At 31.0% G+C, this 13,771-nt stretch overlaps 1 protein-coding gene and 1 long non-coding RNA gene across 2 annotated transcripts in view; one reads left to right on the plus strand and one right to left on the minus strand.

The window, feature by feature from the left end:
* The window catches only part of LOC127718417 (cell migration-inducing and hyaluronan-binding protein-like), a 127,098-nt gene that overhangs the window by 57,926 nt on the left and 55,401 nt on the right, over positions 1-13,771 (minus strand). The window lies entirely within an intron of this gene.
* Positions 10,025-11,149, plus strand: LOC127718433 (uncharacterized). The gene is made up of 3 exons (XR_007989826.1): positions 10,025-10,094; positions 10,629-10,691; positions 11,122-11,149. It is a non-coding gene; the product is annotated as an uncharacterized LOC127718433 (long non-coding RNA).

Below are 13,771 nucleotides of genomic sequence, written 5' to 3' on the forward strand. Positions count from 1 at the left end.
ATTTAAAATACATTTTCGTGACGTAACCTCAAAAGATTAGTCCCTTCAATAAAAAATTTAAGGGAAAATGAAATCTCTTCTCGCATGTTGCACTTTGGGTAATTGTTCTCTTCGACAAAATACTGGTTTGAATTTCAATTTTGATATAAATAGAAAGAAGCCATAATTTGGTTCCTAAAATAAAATGGATATTTTTTAAAATCACTAAAGCTAGGTAAAGCCTATCTCTTGATATAGGCTCTTAAATTTGGCAACTGTTAGAGACCGACCGTGCGAGGGCTCAGCCTGTATAGCCAGTCAAGGTCGTTAAAACTTTCATCATCCTTTTAGAGATTTTTTTTAAAATACGATGATTTTTGCCTTTTTCGAAACTAAAACGTGATCAAATATAACTGGTGGCCTTCGGCTGTTATCTGCTCTTTTTGGGTTTTTGTCTCTTTGACATTTTCCCCATTTACCTTATCAATTTTAAATAAACTAAAAATATGATAAACAAATGTATTCTTGTTGTCAGATCAAAATACATTTAACAAGCCAGTGCATTGACGGTACGTCTAAACACCACCTAGTCCGCTTTGATGCACTAAGCTCCTGAAACTGCACTAAGCCCATGATGGAACAGTCATATAAGCACCAAGGTCATTCAGTACGATAAAGCTTTGAATAAAGAGCATATATTTAAATGTTGGTGTAAATATATTCTGAAATGAAAGAGTTATTAACATTTCACATGGCACGGGCCGACTTTTGTGTAATGTGTCCAGGGATGATATGCATAAAACCACTTAAGTTAAGATATCCAATCGTAGTACTAATTTATCGTAGGACATAATGAAAAATCCGTCCGTTCGGAAAAATCTTTTATGCATATTAGCCCAGTTGTCATATTGTTGATTGAATCCACTGAAGCTTGACGAATTCATAAACACTGCACTAAGGATATGAATGAAAGGTTAAATATGCACCAAGAACATTAATTAAGATAAATCATTATATTAAAAAAAAATTATGTTAAAAGTTGGTTCGAAGATCTAAAGAGATTTAAAAGTTATTAACATTGTCAACGTGGCACGCGCACTTCTTGTGTAATGTCTGATCACATTGTTAATTGATCCAATCAATTTTGAGGGATTATCTTTTAACTAGTAAATTATTGTTCTTTGTTGCTAATTAGTAATGATTAAAGGGCTGTTGATCTTTTCTTTGATGCTTTGTTAGAAAAATTATATTTGGAAAAGTGTTTGTTTGCGCTTTTTTAAATAAAAGATTTGCGGAAATAACAGTAAAAACAATGGAAATTGGCTTTTACTCAAAGCTGAGTATATTGTAGTCTGTTTCTTTTCTTTTCTTTCCCACTTACTGTTTCAATATTTGCACGAATAGACACAAATTATAAAACAGACTTATTTTAAATATAAAGTTAAAATGTGGCGTCCTTCGGGTTCAATGCAACCCAATATCAACAAGTATGACAGACCGCTTGAAATTTTGCAAGAGGTAATTATTATTAAATTTATATTTCATATAAAATAGGGAGTTATGGTATGATTGCCAATGAAACAACTATCCACCAGAGATTGGATGACGAAGATAAAAGCAATAACAGGTCGCGCAGTACGACCTTAAACGATGAGAAAACCCATACCGTATAGTGCGTTGATTCAGGTTATATTCTACAGAATTTACTATATCGATAATTTTACATTCGTTACTATTACGTAATATATATATAAATCCTGTGTCCAGGTGAGAAATAACAACATGTGGTTTGTATGACAGGTGAGAAATGACAAGGGGTGGTATGTATACTAAAATGTTTATCGTCTTCCATTATACATGAGGGTGTGGATGGGGGTTTACAAAATAGAAAATCATTGACAAAAAATAAAGAATACAGAAAATAATCAGACAAATATATAGAAAAGAAAATGATGAGGTACTAGAATATATGGTATAAACAATAATTGGCTAACAGTATAACGAATAGAAAAAATTGCCTAAAATGATAAAATACTAAAAAAAATGAATCCCCATTCAGACCCTCATAATCTGGCGATGACACTTAGCTTTAGGGCTATTATGGGCAAACGATACAGTTTTAAACCCGCAGTGATTTTTCACGAAAGTTCACATACAAGCTAATTTTTACAAAATCAATTTGAATATGTAATAAAGATTATATCTTCATGTGCTAAATTTAAAAGATAAATGGGTTTGAATTTTTCGACTTTTACTTAAAATTTCGGTTTCGTGGACATTTCTGTCCTTTGAACAGACATCCTTAACTTTTTTGTTTCAAAAGATAAAAATATGCAAATTTGAGATTAGGAATATCTTCATTACAAAATTGGGCTCTACATGTGTGGAACAATTCTTTATTAATATTTAATTTTTGTTTAAATAAATTGATTTTTGTTGTATATTTATCTAGTTGAAAAAGTCGGTTATTTCTTCATAAAAGTTGGAACGAATAGTCTTCATACAGTATCAAGCCAAACGTCATTTTTAAAAAGAGGGGTCCATGTGCCTGTTTTTAAGCTAATGGTTAAATCTCGATAAAATGCATCTTTTCTCGATATTTCAGTTTGACGTCGCGAAATATAACATTTTACGGCAGCAATTAATGTGTCGATAAAAAGAACGAATTCTATAATATATAAAATTTTGTCAAAAAATTATTGTATAGGTAAATATTATTAAGGTCATCCAAAAAAGTTATAAAACTGATAATAACATACTAATTCAATTTCATGCAATTAGGTTTTAATGCTAAATGTTTTAGAAGAAAGAGTTTAATGTTTGTTTATTTAGATTAATTCTGCGAATTGTTTTTGTCTGCAAAAACATCATAGAGGGAGATAAAAAGAATAACAACCAATTGAAAAAAAATGGAGAATGTTTCAAAGAGACAAAAATTCGACCAAAGAGCAGAAAAGGGTACGTCTAAACACGACTAAGGACTCCTTAGTACACTAATGACGTATAAAATGCTACAAAGGACTAAATTGTATAGGAGTGCTATTTTTTTTTTTAACATAGGATAATCCGATTTCGCTATTTTTTTTTTCTATAAATGAACTTTATCATATACTTAATAGAAAAATGAAATAACAAATGGGGTCACCGTTCATTTAAGCTCACAATCTGCGTCCGAAAGAAGCATGCATTTTTGTTAAGGTACTTTTTTTCTGTTGAACTAATTGGAGAAACATAGGTTATACCGAAATAAAAAAAAGATATTTCAATTTTAATGCCAAAAAAATGTTGGGTTTTTTTGCACCAAAGGGAGATAATTTGGAGCTTTTTCAATGATATAAGCATTTTAAAAATCATCTAAGGCCAAAACGAATCGATTTTTTTAGGTTGATTTTTGTACCATATAATAAAGTAACAACTAAAAGTGTAATAAATAAAATTTGTAATGAAAAAAAAAATGTTAAATATTTTGCTGAAATTTTTGTTCCCTCGAGCCTCCTTAAGACTTGGAATGTTTAGTAAAATTGTCGACAAATCAACACGGAAAGCGAGATATCTAAAATTTGTATACCCTTATATATTTTCATTATCATACATCAATTCCAAATGCAATCCAAATAAAATGGCTTTTAGAATCGTGTATTAAGCGCTTATCGTTCATTCGTCAATGATTCATTCACCGTGCGTGTTTCGTGCGTGTATCAATTATCTTTCATCGTGCGTGTATCGTGTGTTCATCCTTCATTGTGCATCGTGCGTGTATCGTGCGTTCATCATTCATCATTCATTTTTCGTTAATCCTCCGTGTAACGCTCATCGCTCATCGTGCGTGTAAAGTGCGTGTGGTCAGTTTGAATTTTAGAAGGTCTGTACTTGATCGTTCAAACTTCGGTTATTTCCGTGGTACAATAAAATTTAAATGAACTACAAACGTCACCAAAATTTCTAAATTCTTGTTTTTGTAAATAAATGAAAATTAATGTATTTAACATCGAATTTGTTCCGTTCTGTCCCGTTTTTTTCAAGATCGCGATTAAACGAGAATCTGGCAGCCATTAAGGGTTACACTTATGTCTTGACAATGTCCTGACGGATATGAAAATGGTAATTACGTTTTCATTATTGGAAGAATTTACTTATATTTGGAACCAAGCAAGATAACAATTTTTATTTAATAAATATAAGAAAAAAAAAAGAAAAAAAAATTAAGAGTAAGAAGAAAACTTGACCTGATCAACTTCGAAAAATAAAAAAAAAAAAATCGTACGAAATCTAACGAGAGCGATGAAACTTGATTGATCATGTAGAGAGAGTTATTTATAGAATAACTAATCGAAGAATTCAAATAGAGAAAAATACTCAACGAGTGACCGAACAACACATCAATTCACGAATGCGCGTAGCGCATGAGTTAATTATCAGTGTTGTTCGGTCACTCGTTGAATATTTTTCTCTATTTGAATTCTTTGATGAGTTATTCTTTTTATTACATTGGCAAAGGGCTTTTTTAATGAAATTAATGTAGAAAATGTAAGGAACTATATCTTTTTTCTACGCATTCACAATTTGTTTTGATCCGACGTTATCGACGTCTTGACAACGCCTATTGTTGTATGACGTCAGAGAGTGAAATAACCACGTTTATTTCACATGTGAAATTATCGGTTTTTATTTGACTGGGAAATCAATGTAATTCATTGCTACCAATGTAAAAACATTCTTTATTCTAATTCGATGCTTCTACCATAAGTGACAGCTAAAGCAATGCAATGCCAGCAATGGTGGTCGACAGTGTCAAACGCTTTTTGCATATCTAACATAATCATTCCTGTATAAGTAGCATTTTCATCATTTGTTCTTAGATAATATAATAAATGTATTAAACATGTAATATAAGAGTATTTACCTCTGAAACCTGATTGAAATTCAAATAAAAATCTGTTGGTTCTTTAAAACTATGATAACTGTTATAAACACTCCTTTCAATAACTTTCGATAAAATGCTAAGTACACTGACAGATCTATAATTACCAACACCAAGAACACTATTCTTTTTAAATAAAGGTTTTACTCTTGAGAATTACATACTATTTGGAACAACGCTAGTCAATATTGATGGTTTATAATTTCTGTGAAAAAAAAGTAAAATCACAAAAATACTGAACTCCGAGGAAAATTCAAAACGGAAAGTTTCTAATCAAATTGCAAAATCCAAAGCTCAAACACATCAAACGAATGGATAACAACTGTCATATTTCTGACTTGGAACAGGCATTTTCTTATGTAGAAAATGGTGGATTTAACCTGGTTTTATAGCGCTAAACCTCTCACTTGTACGACATTTGCATCAAATTCCATTATATTGACAACGATGCGTGAACAATAACAAATAGACATTATGGGTACAAAAGTCAAACTTAGGGGTACAGCAGTCAAAATTAAGATTGATTTTTGTAATATACCAGCACCATTCCTGATAAATTTTGCAGGTATTTCATCTAAAGTGCTCTTTTTAATATTGAATTGCGACAAGTAATATTTCATATGATTAGGATTTCTCCTTTTATATTTCTTTGTTTAAAATATATGATACAATCGTAAATATGCCTTTGGCATTTGTTAATGTCTGTACTGATTCAGTAATGGTGTTAGAGTCATGGTGAAATTTCTCATGTATTTCGAGTACAATACTAATGTCTTGAACTTTGTTTTATAACCAAGATCTTTCAAATGACTCCTTAGTTTTTGTGTCATCTTAATTTCCTTCAATTTTATCAGAAAAATAACATGATCTCACATTTTGAATTTTCTTTGAATTTTCTTTGAATTTTCTTTCTTAGTTTTCATCTTTATTTTTATTACTTTTAGTATAAGAAGACAAATAACTATTTCTTCATAAAAATTAAGATGTACACTAAAAGACTTTTAAGAATGAGCAATTAAAATATGTCGCAAGAATTTATTTCTTCCAAAATTAGTTAAAAGCAATAAGGAAAAATAAAACAAAACATCTTTTTTATTATTTTTCGGATGCGTATTTAAGCATGTGTTTAATTTGGGTACATATGTACTCCTAATTACAGAATCCAAAAATGTTTGAATGTCGGTTCAAAACGTTTTTCCTATGATTCAGATTCAAAATTCAATAGGTAGAAAAATAAATAAAGATATCACAAAACATGTTTAACCTGCTGGATTTTGCGCCTTCCTAAGTCAGGATCACCTGGCCTTTATTAGTTTTGTATCTGTTTTTTATTTAAGTTCATTTATATGTTTTGGAGTTTAGTACTAATTTTTGTTTAGGGGTTGAAGTCTACCTCCGGCAGGTGGATTTTCTTGCTGTGTTGAAGACCCATTGGTGTACTTCTGCTGGATTGTTTTACTCTTTGGTCAGATTGTTGTCTCTTTGACACATTCCCCATTTCCATTCTCAATTCTATACTCCTACAAAATGAACACGAAATGACAACATTCGATCTTTTTCCTAAATGAATCTGTCAAAATGGCCGGTTTCAATATGGGATCCCTCATGTATAAGTTACTTCATTGCGTATAAAAAGCCCAAACCAGGTTACCTATCCTGTTTTTGTCTCATCTGATTTAATTTGATGCATGTAAGATCGTCAGGTGCTCACTGAAGAGCACGACTGTTTTGAAATAGGTTTCAGATTTTTTGGAATTTTGGGTCCTCAATGCTCTTCATCTTTATTCTTGTTTGGCTTTCTAACTAATTTGGCCTGAACTTCATTGATGAGTCTTATGTAGACGAAACACGCGTCTGGTGTATCAAATTATAAGCCTGGTAACTATTTTACTTACCTTATAATGATATCCATCCAGGCCTCTCTTGGCCTACTTTACTCTATGGGCCACTCGACATACATCGGAATCAAGATTCTCGGAACGTCTCGACAATTTTCGATCATTTATACAGGTAGTTATCTATGTCTTTGATACGGTCCCTCTGTGCATAGACTACCACGTGACATTGTAAATTTCAACAATCAAAGTTCATTTGTAGATTGGAAAGTAAACCAATAAAGACTAGGTTGTATTTAAAAATCATTTATATGTTAGAACCTATTTACCTTTTGACAAAACATATGTGTTTTTAATAATGTGAATGTTAATTAAATATTAAGTATAATGATAACGCAATTATATCACTGAGATCACCCCCATTTTTTGGTGGGGTTCTTGTTGCTTATTCTTAAGTTTTCTATGTTGTGTCTTGTGTACTTTTATTTGTCTGTTTGTCTTTTTAGCCATGGCGTTGTCGGTTTGTTTTCGATCTATGAGTTTAAAAAAAATAAGATCAAATCTGTGAGACATGATAATGCACGTAAAAATTACAATTTTAATTATATTCTGTTAATAAATTCAGTCTCAGTTTAAACTTAACAATGAATATTCTCTTAGTCTGGTAGTATCTATTAATGAAATTAGATATTTTTTTTACAGAAAAATCTTCTTGTTTGATTATCTTTCTGCTTTCCGACCACTTTTTTTCCGACCTAAGATGAATAAACAGAAAAATCGTTTTTTTTAATTTTCATTTTGCTTTCCGACATATTCTCATGCTATGATCTAAATACACAATATCAAATGATAAACGTTCAGAAATAATCAGTTCATCCTGGGTCATTATATATCAGAAAACTATTCCCAGGTTTATTGTCACAATGCACGACACCACGCTGTTTTAATACACAACACACAACGTGTAGAGGGAACTTATCAAAGCATAAATTATATAAAAGAGGGACGAAAGATACAAGAGGGACAGTCAAACTCATAGATCGAAAACAAACCGACAACGCCATGGCTAAAAAGACAAACAGACAAATAATAGTACACAAGACACAACATAGAAAACTAAAGACTAAGCAACAAGAACCCCACCAAAAACTGGGGGTGATCTCAGTGATATAATTGCGTTATCATTATACTTAATATTTAATTAACATTCACATTATTAAAAACACATATGTTTTGTCAAAAGGTAAATAGGTTCTAACATATAAATGATTTTTAAATGCAACCTAGTCTCTATTGGTTAACTTTCCAATCTACAAATGAACTTTGATTGTTGAAATTTATAATGTCACGTGGTAGTCTATCCACAGAGGGACCGTATCAAAGACATAGATAACTACCTGTATAAATGATCGAAAATTGTCGAGACGTTCCGAGAATCTTGATTCCGATGTATATCGAGTGGCCCATAGAGTAAAGTAGGCCAAGAGAGGCCTGGATGGATATCATTTTAAGGTAAGTAAAATAGTTATCAAAGGTACCATGCTTAAAATTTGATACACCAGACACGTGTTTCGTCTACATAAGACTCATCAATGAAGTTCAGGTCAAATTAGTTAGAAAGCCAAACAAGAATAAAGTTGAAGAGCATTGAGGACCCAAAATTCCAAAAATTCAAAATCAGATTTGATCTTATTTTTGGGAAATATTTTTACAAATTCAAATGTGACGTCACTTTGTGTGATTTTATAGAATTTCAGATGTGACGTTACTTTGTGCGTTGAGGCTTTGGCTAACTCGGCTGTGTAATTTTAAGTGTTGGATTAAGTTGTTTTATGTAATGTATCCGTTTTTATTCTGTAGTTAGTCCCCACTTCGGTTTTATCATGTATATCTATTATATAGTCATTTTATAAAATTTACTGTTTGCAAAATTATAAATTATTCTAAATAATAAGGATGTTCTTGTCCCAGGCAGAAAACACTGGCCGTGTTAGGCGCAACTTTTTGGAAGTTTTGGTCTTCGGTGCTCTTCAGCTTTGTACTTGTTTTGGCTTTCAAACTTTTTTCATCTGAGCGTCACTGGTTGGTCATGTGTGGACGAGACGCACGTCTGGCGTATTGAATTTTAAGCCTAGTACCTTTTGTTAGCTATTATTCGTGTGTTTCTTTGTCCTATATGTTCTCCCATTTATTTGTATTGTGGTCCTGTCATGTGATGTTGTCGTTTTTGTGTTGTGTTTGACGTTGCCATAAAAGCGGGAGGTTTGGCATTCCACAAAACCAGGTTCAACCCACCATTTTTTTCTTAAAATGTCCTGTACCAAGTCAGTTGTGTCGTTGTTCTCCTCTTATATTTGATGCGTTTCCCTCAGTTTTAGTTTGTAACCCGGATTTGTTTTTATCTCTATCGATTTACGAGTTTCGAACATCGGTATACTACTGTTGCCTTTATTACATTTATGAAAATTATATGTAATGTATGAGCACTAATGAGCACGGATGCGTAACCAAAGTTAGCTAAATATCTAAATTTCAAACGGTCGTGAATGGAAAATACGTTTCAAATCACACGCATTTGAAATCCTTGTATCTCACAAAAAACGTAATTATTATTTTACAATAATTATAATAACAAAATTAATAACTACTATAATGTTAATTGTTTTATATTGTTTTAGTATGGATTTATAAGTCTCTTCTTATATTTTGTATAGCAATATATTCATATAGTCGAATGATAGACTTTCAAAAGAGATTCATTTGATAAATACATTGTCCATCACTAAATACTCAACGTTTGTGTTAATTGATATTATATTCTAAATTTTCGGAAAAGTTCACTAGCAGGAATGTTTGTTTATTATACAATTTCAATTTTTTTTTCTTTTATTAGTTCAACCTTATAGTAGCAATGCTCAATGCAAAGGGGAAATAACTCACTGCTCATTATTTACCACATTCCAAACACGTACCCAGTTTGAAGCAATAAAAATGAAGGATATTGTTTATTAACTATAGTCCCCCTTTACTTCGGTTCATTTTGAAGCATATTTCATATTGAGTTGATATATTCTATTGCACATACATACATTTCCCGTACTTAGCTTAAAAATAGAGATAATCTTTGCTATGGTGTTCCTCAATAACTAAGGTAAAAATGCAAACTACAGTTATCTGTTCATGATTTCTTCACTTCCGGTTTTCCGATTCACAGAAAATACAGCAAACTTTTCACAACAGCAATTTTGCAGTAACCAGAAAATTAGAAGATCGTAATGAATATTGATGATAAATAGTTTTTCAGTCATCTAATGATTTCAGATAGGTGCTCTAGGTCCAATAGTCGACTGGGTTGCAAGGTACATAAAAAGGGGGTAGACAAAAAATAGACGAATGCTAGACTAATTGGACAGTCTACAAAAAAGACAACTCAGACTGTTTATAAAGTCAACTGGCCATCAATAAATCATCATTGTCTCAAAGTCAAAGTATGAAATTTAAAGTTTTGACTATGTAAATTATTTAATGAAAAAGACTGTGTCAGAAGAGAAATTATATTTAATGAAAAAGACTGTGTCGGAAGAGAAATCTTTTCAACAATAGTCAATATCGTCTCTGATAAATTTCCCATTTTGAGTATACTAAAACATAAAAGACTACTTGGATCGTCTATGAAGAGCTCTGTATAGACAATTCAAGTTCACAACTTGTAATTTAATTGTTGTCTTTAGAATAATAAATAAATAACAAATAAATTCAACCTAAACTTTCTTCTTCAATAAAGTATATAAGAAATTGATTCAGATAAGTAAATATTTGAATTCATATTTTTTTATTGTGTCATTATCATAATATATTCTATACATTTTACACAATTTGTTTATCATTATCAGAATTTATGGAATCATTAGATGTCATCATCAATGTCAAAAGAATTGAAAAGAAACCAAGTGGAGGTACTTATAAGATATATATATATATATACTGTTTGCAAAGTATTTTTTTTTTAAATAAGTCAATTTTGTCTTGTTAAAATACATGTTTACAATTTGTACCATACATTGTAGCTTTCATTTAATTGACACACTTGCAGCACTATTTTTCAAGGGATAAATGTGTTACATGTATTTTATAACTGTTATATTACGGACAGTTTTTTTCCACCATACTGAACAAGTGCAGCAGTATATTAATTTTTATCAGCTAGACAAAATCAAATCTACAATAAGGTATATATGGTTGCATGTACGTGTAAGGATATCCCCAGATATTGAGTATTTTACTATACTAATGCTATGCTAGCACTATGATTTTAATTTAATAGCATATTTTGATGTATCTGCTTTTGTTATGAGATTCATGTATATATATATATTTTTTTCTCAGTGTGAACCAAGTAGTTCTGATCAAGAGTTTGTGTTCAATACACCGGAGAAAAAAAGATTTAAGACCATCATTGTTAGACGGGAAAAACCAGAAGTGAAAATAGTATGTTTAGAGTCTGTTATTAATTTTTATACAAACACGTAAAAGACTAGAGTCAAGTACAATTATGTAAAAAATGACATGTCTTCATGTTATTTTAAGAAGTTTGAGGGTTATATTCATTTAAAGAGAGGGAAAAGATACCAGAGGGTCATTCAAACATAAGTCAAAAGTAAACTGACAACGCCATGCTATGATTCTCACTTTCAATGATGTTTCACAACTCCTGGCATCGCTAAAAATAAGACCAAAACACAAACAATAGTACACAAAACACAAGACAAGACTGAATATCACAAACCCCACCAAAAACTGGGTGCGATCTCAGGTGCCCCAGAAGGGTAAACAGATCCTGCTCAACATGTGACACCCGTCTTGTTGATCATGTAAGTACAACCCCAGTTATACATTGTAAGTCTAATTTGCTAGGTCAAAGTCAGGGGAAAGGGACAGGAATGTTGTTGCGACAATTAGAACATATCCGTCGTTGTATGTTAAACAGGTATTCCATAACGGTCAACCAACTGAGGAAAACAAAAACTTTGGAAAAATGATACATATTTGATCTTCTTTCAGTATTGTGTTTGAAGACGACAACAGCTATCAAACATGGCTGCCACCTTTACTCAAAATAGAAAATTATGCAAAACAATCATTAATAATCCTACAAACAAACAACTATTAGTTTTCAAGTGGAAATTTATTATTTCTTTATCCAGGTAAAAGATCCATTTGCCTTACGTTACATACAGAAAAATGAAGAACTGAGGAAAGAAAATATTGAATTGAGATCTGAAAACAAGCAGCTAAGGGTAAGAAATAAAGATTTAGACAGAAAAAACAAAGGGTTGGAAGAAAAACTCAAAGAGTTGGAAGGAAAAAACAAAGATTTGGAAGAAAAAAACAAAGATTTAAAAAAACAGCAAATATGGCAAGACAAAATGAAAGCCGAAATGAAAGTGCTCAGTGGTCAGATTGATAGTTTCAAGAAGAAAATTAATAAACAGTAATAATTTTAATTTAAATATATATACATGTACTTGTAGAAATATGTCTTCATTAGGACCATTTGCTGACAGCCTTAATATAAATTTTAAAACATTAGAACCTGGAAATGAAGAACAACTTGTCCAAAATATACCACAATTTATGATTAAAAATGGTTTAGTTATTGAACTTTTTATATATGCTAAATCTGAAAAAAGTGAAAAAACAATTCAACCAGAATGTAGAGTAGCCGAAATATTGTCGAAAATTTGTGAAATCGAATTTACCATCATAAATTTACCAACTTTACGAGCAAAATTGTATAAAATTCTAGCATGTAAAAAAAAAAGGAGGAAAGGGACTAAAAACATTCAATAATGAACAATTCTACATACCGGTTCAGAGTTTGTCAAATACCCAGAGTGCAAAATTCAAGAGAATTGTACAAACATCACAACAATCAGTATTTAAGGAACTTAAGGAAGAAAATGAATTTCTTGAAAATGAAAAAAATAAAGTGGAAATAGTGAAAGAAAAATATTTGAATGTCAGAAAAGAGCGAATTTTATTAAAAAGAAAACTCGATCGTGCTTTGAATAAATCTGAAAACAATAAAAAAATTTAAGAATGAATGTTCAAAGCTGTCTGTTGTGAAAGACAGTCTCATTAAGGAATGTAACAGCTTAAGGGAATCTGTTGAAAGACTTAAGTCATTGAAAACAAAGTATGTTGAAATGTGTAATGAAATAAAAGATATAAAGACAGATTTCAAACATAAAGAATAAGAATGCATAGAACTTAAAAATGATAACAGTAATATGTTAGATGTATTAAACAATGGGAGAAGCAAAGAATACATTGTTGATTTGTTCAAATGTTAGTTTGTTCTTTGGTTGTTCTTTGGTTCCAAGTCTGGAGCCTCTGGCCTCAGTAAGACTTGTATGTTTTTTTTATTTTTAGTTCATCTATGTTTCAGAGTTGCTACATCCATTTTCACTGATATGTTAAGGTCCAGCTAAAGCCCGCCTCTGAGTGTGGGATTTTCTCGCTGTGTCCTCGGGTTGTTGTCTCTTTGTCGCATTCCCAATTTCCATTCTCAACTTTAATGTTTCTTAAACAGAATGGTTAGGTCATTAACAAAAAATGTCGTGGCATGATAGAGATATCAGTGTAAGAATTTTTTTTATGTGCTAAAATATTAAACATTCTATAAACAGTAAAAGACCTCTTTTGCAAATTAATGAATTTATTAGAAAACTTGATAATTTTAACTATATTCAGATTGAAAGTACAAGAAATATATCCTAGATCATTAATACACTTGATTATATCTAGCGACACCATAAATTCTAAAATAAATTATGATAAATTATGGTCTGTTAATATACTCGTACTACTAATAGTAAAGGTCTCTCTAGAAATATACCATTGTATTTATTGTTATGTTACAATTTTTTTTATTGCTGCTTTTGTTTGTTTTTGTTGCTTTTTGTTAATTCTGTTGAATGCACAGAATCTTCTTGCAGTAATATGATAGTAAAAGCAGACATGTAAATATACAGAT

Source organism: Mytilus californianus, unplaced genomic scaffold, assembly GCF_021869535.1.
Source record: "Mytilus californianus isolate M0D057914Y unplaced genomic scaffold, xbMytCali1.0.p SCAF_10, whole genome shotgun sequence".
NCBI classification, from domain to species: Eukaryota; Metazoa; Mollusca; class Bivalvia; order Mytilida; family Mytilidae; genus Mytilus; species Mytilus californianus.